Source organism: Coregonus lavaretus (assembly GCF_964263955.1).
Source record: "Coregonus lavaretus genome assembly, contig: HAP1_SCAFFOLD_280, whole genome shotgun sequence".
NCBI lineage: Eukaryota > Metazoa > Chordata > Actinopteri > Salmoniformes > Salmonidae > Coregonus > Coregonus lavaretus.
This window is the reverse complement of record NW_028161584.1, coordinates 17,382-29,908: the sequence shown is the minus strand read 5'-3', so window position 1 is coordinate 29,908 and position 12,527 is coordinate 17,382. Positions and strand designations below refer to the sequence as shown.

Sequence of the window (12,527 nt, the reverse complement as noted above, 5' to 3'; positions counted from 1 at the left end):
TAAAACCACACTGCTATTCTTTGGTGGTCAAAATAGTGGCAGTATATTTTTTTCAACATATTCAGATATATCAGCGTCCTGAAACCTACCATATCTATTCATAAATGAATGTTTCATTATTGGAAATGAGAAATTATCAAAGTATTGTTTGTAGATAGAAAAATGCATATTACAAATATTTGAGTAGACTGACCAGACCAGTTTAAAAAGCAGTATCAGTCAAAAGACAGACAGTGAGGTATCAGATTTAGATTGTATTGAGTATACAGTCCACACCATATCTAGTTTGACAGTGAAGCTAACATTTTAAATGTGGCTCTGTACTCCAGCATTTTGGATTTGAAATCAAATGTTTCATATGAGGTGACAGTATATAATGTCACCTTTTATTTGAGGGTATTTTCATACATATCTGTTTCACCATTTAGAAATGAAAGCACTTTATGTATCTAGTCCCCCCATTTGAAGAAGTCAAACGTACTCTGACCAATTCACTTATAGTGTATTAAAGTAGTCAAAAGTTTAGTATTTGGTTGTAAACTTGTTGGTTGCATTTGCAGTTTGTTTTGGTTGTGTTTTTGGGTTATGTTTTGACCGATAGTAACTGAATGGGTGATGATGACTGGAGTAATTTTCTGTCTAAGTGAGTAGATAACATGTTTCTAAACACTACTAAATTAATTCTGATGATGCCATGATTAATAAAAATCATGAATGAATCATGAATAATAATGAGTGAGAAAGTTACAGAGGCTACAACAAAACATGCTAACCTCTCACCATTACCAATAACAGAGGGGGTATGATCCTTGTTCCTCTGTAACTTTCTCATTCATCATCATTCACGATTCATTCATGATTATTCATAATCATGGTAGCATCCACATGAATGTAGAAGTGTTCAGAAACATCTTCTATTCTTACTGACAATACAAGTGAAGTGACTCCAAAATGACAGGACATTATTCACCATTCAGTTTCTATTGGGAAAAACGTCATCCAAAACACAACCAAGACAAACTGCAAATGTATTCAACAAGTTTGTAGAATCACAAGCTTGATGTAATCACTGCAGGCAACGAATATTGGACCAAACACTAAACTTTGGACTAAATTAATTTGTCCAAATAATAATATACTTTTTCAAATGGGAGAACTAGATAAATTAAGTGCTTTCATTTCTAAACTGTAAAATATATATAAATACCTTTAAATAAAAGGTGACATTATGTACTGTTGCCTAACATGAAACATTCTATCTCAAATCCAAAATGCTGGAGCATAGCACCAAATGTAAAACTGTAAGCTTCACTGTCCAAACACATATGGTGTGGACTATGTGTGCCTGGTAAACACATGTGGATCTGGTGAACAGTTATCACTTGTTGACCAACTACAGGAATACTGACCTCAGAGTCTCCAGTTTACAGTGGGGATTCCCCAGTCCAGCAGAGAGCAGTCTGACTCCTGAGTCTCCTGGGTGATTGTAGCTCAGGTCCAGCTCTCTCAGGCGTGAGGGTTTTGACTTCAGAGCTGAGACCAGAGAAGCACAGCCTTCCTCTGTGACTCCACAGCCTGACAGCCTGACAGAGAGATCATCATGATTTCACAAACACACTGTTAATTTAACACCAGTAGTGTAGAAGGACAATGGCAGATGCATTTGGTTTATTCTCTTAAACAACATATAGATTCATCTTCCATCTCCTAGAATTGTATGGTCATATTGTTATACTAATGTGAACATCAATGCATTGATTCAATATGTTTTTCAATAATACATATATTTCTCTAAACTGAATATTTCTTCCTTATGATTAGTACTTAAATGTCATTTTATGTACTCACAGAGCAGCTCTGGAGGCTTTGACCACTGGCAGCAGCCTCAGAAGACCTTCCTCTGATCTGGAGTATTTCTTCAGGTCAAACACATCCAGCTCCTTTTCTGAAGTCAGCAACACAAAGACCAGAGCTGACCACTGTGCAGGTGACAGTTCTTCTTCTGAGAGACTTCCTGAGCTCAGGTAGCTTTGGATCTCCTCCACTAGAGAATGGTCATTCAGTTCATTCAGACAGTGGAACAGATTGATGCACCTCTCTGGAGAGGGATTCTTCCTGGTCTTCTCCTTGATGTACTTGACTGTTTCTTCATGGCTCTGTGAGCTGCTTCTTGTCTTTGTCAGTAGACCTCGTAAGTGCTTCTGATTGGACTCCAGTGAGAGGCCCAGAAGGAAGCGGAGGAACAGGTCCAGGTTTCCTGTCTCACTTTGTAAGGCTTTATCCACAGCACTCTTGTAGACAGTAACTGCAGTAACTTGCGGTTCGGCCATTAGATTCTCATTGTTGTTGATGAATGAGAGGAACACATATACAGCAGCCAGAAACTCCTGAATGCTCAGATGCACGAAGCAGTACACCTTGTCCTGGTACAGCAAACATTCCTCTTTAAAGATCTGCGTGCACAATCCTGAGTACACTGAGGCTTCATTGACATCAATGCCAGCCTCTTTCAGGTCTTCTTCATAGAAAATCAGATTGCCATTCACAAGCTGTTGAAAGGCCAGTTTTCCCAGTGACAGAATGCTCTCTTTATTCCAGTGTGGACCTGTCTCTTCTTTCCCAAGATACTTTTCATTCTTCTGTTTGGTATGAAACTCCACAAGGTGTGTGTACATCTCAGTGATAGTGTTTGGCATCTCTTCTCTCTTGTCTGTACTCAACATGTGTTCAAGGACTGTTGCAGAAATCCAACAGAAGACTGGAATGTGGCACATGATGTGGAGGCTCCTTGATGTCTTTATGTGTGAGATGATTCTGCTGGCCAGGTCCTCATCACTGAATCTCTTCCTGAAGTACTCCTCCTTCTGTGGGTCATTGAACCCTCGTACCTCTGTCACCTGGTGAACACACCCTGAAGGGATCTTATTGGCTGCTGCAGGTCGGGTAGTTATCCAGAGGAGAGCAGAGGGAAGCAGATTTTCCCTTGATGAGATTTGTCAGCAGAACATCCACTGAGGTTGACTTTGTGACGTCACAGCATATCTTGTTCTTCTGGAAGTCTAGGGTCAGTCGGCACTCATCCAGACCATCAAAGATGAACAGAACTTTGTACTTGTCGTAGTTGGAGATTCTTGATTCTTTGGTTTCCATTGAGAAGTGATTGAGAAGTTCAATCAAAGTGTGTTTTTCCTTTTTCATCAAATTCAGCTCCCGGAAAGGGAATGAAAATACAAATTGGACATCCTGATTTGCTTTTCCTTCAGCCCAGTCCAGAATGAACTTCTGCACAGAGACTGTTTTTCCAATGCCAGCGACTCCCTTTGTAAGCACAGTTCTGATAAGTTTGTCTTGTCCAGTTAAGGGTTTGAAGATGTCGTTACATTTGATTGCAGTCTCTGGTCTTGCTTTTTTCCTGGTTGTTGTCTCAATCTGTCTCAGCTCATGTTCATTATTGACCTCTCCTGTTCCACCCTCTGTGATGTAGAGCTCTGTGTAGATCTTATTGAGAAGTGTTGGGTTTCCTTGTTCAGCGATCCCCTCAAATACACATTGAAACTTCTTCTTTAGATTAGATTTGAGTTCAACGTTGAAGAATCACAGCACGCTCATCTGAATCTAGAAATAACACAGAGCATATTAATATTACGTCTGTTTTAATGCCTACAGTATTCTAGGACTGTTATAACATTTTAAATGATAATACTTTATTCTCTTAACTGACTGTATAAATGTGTAAATGTTTTCATAATGCATTACAGACTGGTGTGACTGATTATATTATTATGATCTCTCTCTCTCTCTCTCTCTCTCTCTCTCTCTCTCTCTCTCTCTCTCTCTCTCTCTCTCTCTCTCTCTCTCTTTCTCTCGCTCTCTCTCTCTCTCTCTCTCTCTCTCTCTCTCTCTCTCTCTCTCTCTCTCTCTCTCTCTCTCTCTCTCTCTCAACTCAACACAACACAACACAACACAACACATCCCTGATGCTACTTGATGAGGTCACTAGGTGTTGTGTTAAGGCTGCTACAATATCACTGAGTTACACAGCTACTTTAGCTGTACTTTAGCTACAGCTTTTAAATGTTCTAAAACAGCATTCAACATGAGGCAGACAGCTCTTACTTTTCTCCAGTGTGTCAGCAAGCTCCTTCTGGTTCATTTTCCTCAGGACGTGCAGTGTGATCTTCAGAGCCCCCTCTCTGGCACTGCTCTCCTGCTTCCCATCTTCAGCGTCCACCACTTCCTTATCCTGCTTCTGACTCTCAAAGCCTTCTGGGAGTTCTGGACTAAGAATCCTCTTGAACATCTTCAGCTCGTTCTTCACAAATGTCATAATATTCTCTTCAAGCAACTGAAATATATCAAGTAAAGAAGTTAAGCAAGAGACTAAATGCTTTCTCATTAACACATTAATGAATGATTGACAGATCAACTTTACTTGAGGTAAACAAAAACAAATGTACATAACAGGACAACATACACTGAATATGGAGGCCAGGTCTGTTTGATGACTCTGGGAAGACTGACCACTGAGAATCTCTGACTCTGATCTCTCCTGTTGGTTTCTGGGGACAAAACATGAGATTACATCTCCTCATCCAGGGAGTGCACACACACACACACACACACACACACACACACACACACACACAGGGAGGGAATGTTGTGTTAGTTTAATATTGTTTCAGGACTATGAAAATGGAAAAAAGGATTAGCCTATGGATTATGAAAACAACAAAAATAAATGGTAAAATGGGAGAGGAGAAATGACTAGAGACAGTGTTGAACTCACTGACCATGACCATGAGTTCTTCTTACCTTCGTTCAGTAGGAAAGTCTCCCTCTCTAAACACTATAGGTAGAGCCATAGACCGGTCACTCTTCATGGACACACAGCTGGGTACAGGGGAGGCTGGTCTCTCCTGCTTGATTGGACTTCAACACAACAGAGACAAACATTACATTTTACATTTACATTTTAGTCATTTAGCAGACGCTCTTATCCAGAGCAACTTACAGTTAGTGAATACATATATATATTTTTTTTTTATACTGGCCCCCCGTGGGAATTGAACCCACAACCCTAGCGTTGCAAACGCCATGCTCTATCAACTGAGCTACATCCCTGCCAGCCATTCCCTCCCCTACCCTGGACAACGCTGGGCCAATTGCGCGCCGCCCATGAGTCTCCCGGTCGCGGCCGGCTGTGACAGAGCCTGGATTCGAACCAGGATCTCTAGTGGCACAGTTAGCACTGCGATGCAGTGCCTTAGACCACTGCGCCACTCAGGAGTACATCTCTCATCTACTCTGAGCTCAGATGGGGAAACCAGAGTTTCATTCCAAAACGCTATATATCCATTTTCAGAAATGTTGGTCAATTAACTTTTATAGTTTGAAGAAATTATGATAGAGATTGGTGTGTTTTTTCACCATCTAGTCATGGCATGGGGTTGTTCAATGATAGACATGTATTTGTTTAAAATCTATCACTTGATGGTTTCATTTCAGAGATTGCCTCGCTCTCATAGAAATAAAAATATGGGTTGTACACAGTCAAATGTAACAAATGACTACATGTGTAATACATATACAGTACCAGTCAAAGAAAACATTTACGTTCAACATTTTAGTCATTTAGCAGATGTTTTTATCCAGGGCATCTTAAGTCAAGTTCATCATTAAACCTTCGTAGGAGCATTGTTAAATCTCTGAGCTGTTTCCCAAAACCATCGTTATTAACGTTGAACAGCTAAGTGCATCGTTAGATGCTTTTTTGCCCTCTCGCGTCACTTTATACACAGAAGATCTCCGCTAAACATAGAATCACATGGTTTATCCGTCTCTCTGTGACCGCCGATAAATTCAGAACAAAGTTGATCTACAAATACAAAGTTGCAAATGTCTTTGCAATTGATACAAACAAGGGAGGTATGAAATGATGCTTCAAATGAAAACCGAGATGACTGCATTACAATATAAACAGTAGGCTATAGGCCTATTTCAATCATATTGGAATATATTCAATGTTCAATATATTTAGTTTTATTTTGCTACTTGTAGACTACTGTCTGTAATTTGTCTCAATATATTTCATGATGTGTAGCCTAACATGTGAACAATGATGTGCCAAGTCTGTGATTTAGTGCATTGTTATTGTGTAAGCATTAGAATAAGCCGCCTCAATATTTGCAGCTGTAGGTGATAATATCTATCTAGGAGCTGATCCGTTATCAGCATTGTGCAATAATTATAATGTTAAGGAAAGTTTTGAATGGAGAAAGCTGATCCGAGAGCAGCGCTCCCCTTTCTTTCGACCATATCAGTATCGATACATGCTCCACCGGACATCCAAACTTGTCGTGCTGCTAATCCAGTTTCTGCTGGTCTGCCTGCGGCTATGGAAACCTGACCTGTTCATCGGACGTGATACCTTGTCCCAAACCTGCTGTTCTCTCTCTCTCTCTCTCTCTCTCTCTCTCTCTCTCTCTCTCTCTCTCTCTCTCTCTCTATCTCTCTCTCTCTCTCTCTCTCTCTCCCTCTCTCTCTCTCTCCCTCCCTCTCTCTCTCTCTCTCTCTCTCTCTCTCCCACACCTGCTGTCTCAACCTCTGAATGCTCGGCTATGAAAAGCCAACTGACATTTACTTCTGAGATGCTGACGTGTTGCAACCTCTATAACCGCTATATAAGCTAAATAAAAAAAGGAAATAGTAACACAATGAAATAACAATAATGAGGCTATAAGGAGTACCAGTACTGAGTCAATGTGCAGGGTACCAGGTAGTTGAGGTAATAACTACACTATATACAAGGAGTACCAGTACTGAGTCAATGTGCAGTGGTAAAATACATGGTAAAATGGGAGAGGAGAAATGACTAGAGACAGTGTTGTTTAACTCACTGACCATGACCCATGAGTTCTTCTTACCTTTGTTGAGTAGAAAAGTCTCCCTCTCTGAAGGATAGAGGGTGAGCCATAGACCGGTCACTCTTCATGGACACACAGCTGGGTACAGGGGAGGCTGGTCTCTCCTGCTTGATTGGGCTTCAACACAACAGAGACAAACATTACATCTCTCATCTACTCTGAGCTCAGATGGGGAAACAAGAGTTTCATTCCAAAACGCTATATATCCATTTTCAGAAATGTTGGTAAATTAGATTTTATTGTTTATAAAAACTTGGAAAGAGATTGATGTGTTATTTCACTATCTAATCATGGCATGGGGTTGGTTGTAAAATGACAGACATGTATTTGTTTAAAATCTATCAATTGACTGTTTAATATCAGAGATTGCCTCACTCTCATAGAAATAGAAATCTGGGTTGTACAGTGTCAAATGTAATACATTTGTAATACATACAGTTGAAGTCGGAAGTTTAAATACACTTAGGTTGGAGTCATTAAAACTCGTTTTTCAACCACTCCACAAATGTCTTGTTAACAAACTATGGTTTTGGCAAGTCGGTTAAGACATCTACTTTGTGCATGACACAAGTAATTTTTCCAACAATTGTTTACAGACAGATTATTTAACTTGTAATTCATTGTATCACAATTCCAGTGGGTCAGAAGTTTACATACACTAAGTTGACTGTGCCTTTAAACAGCTTGGGAAATTCCAGAAAATGATGTCATGGCTTTAGAAGCTTCTGATAGGCTAATTGACATAATTTGAGTCAATTGGAGGTGTACCTGTGGATGTATTTCAAGGCCTACCTTCAAACTCAGTGCCTCTTTGCTTGACATCATGGGAAAATCAAAAGCAATCAGCCAAGACCTCAGAAAAATGGTTGTAGACCTCCACAAGTCTGGTTCATCCTTGCGAGCAATTTCCAAATGCCTGAAGGTACCATGTTCATCTGTACAAACAGTAGTACGCAAGTATAAACACCATGGGACCACGCAGCCGTCATACCGCTCAGGAAGGAGACGCATTCTGTCTCCTAGAGATGAACGTACTTTGGTGCGAAAAGTGCAAATCAATCCCAGAACAACAGCAAAGGACCTTGTGAAGATGCTGGAGGAAACAGGTACAAAAGTATCTATATCCACAGTAAAACGAGTCCTATATATCGACATAACCTGAAAGGCTGCTCAGCAAGGAAGATGCCACTGCTCCAAAACCGCCATAAAAAAGCCAGACTGCAGTTTACAACTGCACATGGGGACAAAGATCTTACTTTTTGAAGAAATGTCCTCTGGTCTGATGAAACAAAAATAGAACTGTTTGCCCACAATGACCATCGTTATGTTTGGAGGAAAAAGGGGGTTGCTTGCAAGCCGAAGAACACCATCCCAACCGTGAATCAGGGGGGTGGCAGCATTATGCTGTTGGGGTGCTTTGCTGCAGGTGGGACTGGTGCACTTCACAAAATAGATGGCATCATGTATGTGGATATATTGAAGCAACATCTCAAGACATCAGTCAGGAAGTTAAAGCTTGGTCGCAAATGGGTCTTCCAAATGGACAATGACCCCAAGCATACTTCCAAAGTTGTGGCAAAATGGCTTAAGGACAACAATTCAAGGTATTGGAGTGGCCATCACAAAGCCCTGACCTCAATCCTATAGAAAATGTGTGGCAGAACTGAAAAAGTGTGTGTGAGCAAGGAGGCCTACAAACCTGACTCAGTTACACCAACTCTGTCAAGAGGAATGGGCCAAAATTCACCCAACTTATTGTGGGAAGCTTGTGGAAGGCTACCCGGAACGTTTGACCCAAGTTATACAATTTAAAGGCAATGCTACCAAATACTAATTGAGTGTATGTAAACTTCTGACCCTCTGGGAATGTGATGAAAGAAATAAAAGCTGAAATAAATATTTCTCTCTGCTAGTATTCTGACATTTCACATTCTTAAAATAAAGTGGTGATCCTAACTGACCTAAAACAGGGAATTTTTACTAGGATTAAATGTCAGGAATTGTGAAAAACTGAGTTTAAATGTAAACTTCCGACTTCAACAGTATATAGTGGCAGTAGTAGTGGTTAGTACTGATAGAGAGATTAGACCTGGGTTCTATCATTTACATTACATTTTAGTCATTTAGCAGACGCTCTTATCCAGAGCGACTTACAGTTAGTGAATACATGTTTTTTTTTTTTTTTTTTTGACTGGCCCCCCGTGGGAAACGAACCCACAACCCTGGCGTTGCAAACGCCATGCTCTATCAACTGAGCTACATCCCTGCCGGCCATTCCCTCCCCTACCCTGGACGACGCTGGGCCAATTGTGCGTCGCCCATGAGTCTCCCGGTCGCGGCCGGCTGCGACAGAGCCTGGATACGAACCAGGATCTCTAGTGACACAGTTAGCACTGCGATGCAGTGCCTTAGACCACTGCGCCACTCAGGAGTCTATAGGTGGTCTATATATATAGTGGCAGTAGTAGTGGCTAGTACTGATAGAGAGATAAGACCTGGGTTCTATCAGGTGGTCTGTATATATAGTGGCAGTAGTAGTGGCTAGTACTGATAGAGAGATAAGACCTGGGTTCAATCAGGTGGTCTATATATATAGTGGCAGTAGTAGTGGTTAGTAGAGATAGAGAGATAAGACCTGGGTTCTATCAGGTGGTCTATATATATAGTGGCAGTAGTAGTGGCTAGTAATGATAGAGAGATAAGACCTGGGTTCAATCAGGTGGTCTATATATATAGTGGCAGTAGTAGTGGCTAGTAGTGATAGAGAGATAAGACCTGGGTTCTATCAGGTGGTCTATATATATAGTGGCAGTAGTAGTGGCTAGTAGTGATAGAGAGATAAGACCTGGGTTCTATCAGGTGGTCTATATATATAGTGGCAGTAGTAGTGGTTAGTACTGATAGAGAGATAAGACCTGGGTTCTATCAGGTGGTCTATATATATAGTGGCAGTAGTAGTGGTTAGTAGTGATAGAGCGATCAGACTTGGGTTCTATCAGGTGGTCTATATATATAGTGGCAGTAGTAGTGGCTAGTACTGATATAGAGATAAGACCTGGGTTCTATCAGGTGGTCTATATATATAGTGTCAGTAGTAGTGGTTAGTAGTGATAGAGAGATAAGACCTGGGTTCTATCAGGTGGTCTATATATATATATATATATATATATATATGAGCAATCAGGGGAGAAGGGCCTTGGTCAGGGAGGTGACCAAGAATCCGATGGTCATTCTGACAGAGCTCCAGAGTTCCTCTGTGGAGATGGTAGAACCTTCCGGAAGGACAACCATCTCTGCAGCACTCCACCAATCAGGCCTTTATGGTAGAGGGGCCAGACAGAAGCCACTCCTCAGTAAAAGGCACATGACAGCCCGCTTGGAGTTTGCCAAAAGGCACCTAAAGACTCTCAGACAAGATTCTCTGATCTGATGAAACCAAGATTGAACTCTTTGGCCTGAATGCCAAGCGTCTTGTCTGGAGGTAACCTGGCACCATCCCTATGGTGAAGCATGGTGGTGGCAGCATCATGCTGTGGGGATGTTTTTCAGCGGCAGGGACTGGGAGACTAGTCAGGATCGAGGGAAAGATGAACAGAGCAAAGCAAAGTACATAGAGATCCTTGATGAAAACCTGCTCCAGAGCACTCAGGACCTCAGACTGGGGTGAACGTTCACCTTCCAATAGGACAACGATGGTAAGCACACAGCCAAGACAACGCAGAAGTGGCTTCGGTATAAGTCTCTGAATGACCTTGAGTGGCCCAGCCAGAGTCCGGACTTGAACCCGATGGAACATCTCTGGAGAGACCTGAAAATAGCTGTGCAGCGACGCTCCTCATCAAACCTGAACGAGCTTGAGAGGATCTGCAGAGAAGAATGGGAGAAACTACCCAAATACAGGTATGCCAAGATTGTAGCGTCATACCCAAGAAGACTTGAGGCTGTAATCGCTGCCAAAGGTGCTTCAACAAAGTACTGAGTAAAGGGTCTGAATACTTTTGTAAAAGTAATTTTTGTTTTGTCATTACGGGGTACTGTGTGTAGATTGATGAGGATTATTTATTTTTTCATCCATTTTAGAATAAGGCTGTAACGTAACAAAATGTGGAAAATTCACGGGATCTAAATACTTTCCGAATGCACTGTATATAACAAATCCACAGTATTCCAATTGTACAATCATATATCAGATATGGAGCAAACCCTGTAGACAGGTGAAACCGGGGGAAAACCTACTGTAGCTAACAATACTTTCCCAACCTAGAACCCTAGAAAGCTGAAGCTAGTTGGAAACAGGTACCAGTGCCTTCAGAAAGTATTCATACCCCTTGACTTATTCCACATGTTGTTGTGTTACAGCCTTAATCTAAAATTATTTATTTTCCGTCTCTCTGTGTTTCATCATTTTCCTTCAGTTCGCAAGAGGCTGGATGTATCTCACCGGAGAAAGCATCAGAGCGAGTGAAACAGCGCCCCTCTGTCTCTCTATGTGTAGGCCATCTATCTGATGCTGTCTGGTCCAAAATAGTATGACATTGTTGCCGCCTGTAGCATTGAATGCAAGTGAAGCCAGCGAGCATTTGGCCTCCCTTGATTAAGAAATATATACAATTATAGCCAATCAGCATTGAGCTAAACTGAGTGAGCTCGACTGTGAATGGTCCCCAAAAAAGTATCAAGGGAAGCCAATTTGGATTTTGGCTTCACTCCTATCAAATAGCATTGAGAGCATACGTCATTGAGAAAAAAAAAACTTAAATGGTTGCATCTCGTTGTGTTGTTGTCCTCCGGTGTAATCTAAAATTGACCTTTTCCTAAATTAGCCATGGATGGAGATAGGGATTTGAACTTGTGGATTTACTTAATTCTCCATACTGGCTAATGATTATAACGCTGATTCTGATCCAACCATTCATTCATACATTGTTGTGCCCCTGGCCTGAGAGGATGGAAGTTCAATATGTAGCTAGATGTAGATGGCTAATGTTAACTAGCTAACGTTGCCCATGAACGTTCTTTAAAAGTGCTATCCTCTCAATCTTAAATAAGCATGCCCCATTAAAAAAATTCAGAACAAGAACAGATATAGCCCCTGGTTCTCCTCAGACTTGACTGCCCTTGACCAGCACAAAAACATCCTGTGGTGTACTGCATTAGCATCGATTAGCCCCTGTGATATGCAACTTTTCAGGGAAGTTAGGAACCAATATACACGAGCAGTTAGGAAAGCAAAGGCTAGCTTTTTCAAACAGAAATTTGCATCCTGTAGCACTAACTCCAAAACGTTTTTGGACACTGTAAAGTCCATGGAGAATAAGAGCACCTCCTCCCAGCTGCCCACTGCACTGAGGCTAGGAAACACTATCACCACCGATAAATCTACAATAATCGAGAATTTCAACAAGCATTTTGCTATGGCTGGCCATGCTTTCCACCTGGCTACCACTACCCCGGCCACCAGCTCTGCACCCTCCGCTGCAACTTGCCCATGCCCCCCCCCCCCCCCCCCCCCCCGCTTCTCCTTCACATAAATTCAGACAGCTGATATTCTGTAAGAGCTGCAAAATCTGGACCCCTACAAATCATCTGGGCTAGACAATCTGG

At 41.5% G+C, this 12,527-nt stretch overlaps 1 pseudogene across 1 annotated transcript; it reads right to left on the bottom strand.

Annotated features, from left to right (window-relative positions):
- Window positions 1–1,393: 1,393 nt before the first annotated feature.
- On the bottom strand, window positions 1,394–7,230 carry LOC311120365 (NLR family CARD domain-containing protein 3-like; annotated as a pseudogene). Its single transcript has 6 exons — window positions 6,924–7,230; window positions 4,813–4,929; window positions 4,475–4,559; window positions 4,117–4,345; window positions 1,849–3,593; window positions 1,394–1,583 (listed from the first exon to the last, which is right to left on the bottom strand). The product of its transcript is annotated as an NLR family CARD domain-containing protein 3-like (transcript).
- Between the last annotated feature and the right edge of the window lie 5,297 nt (window positions 7,231–12,527).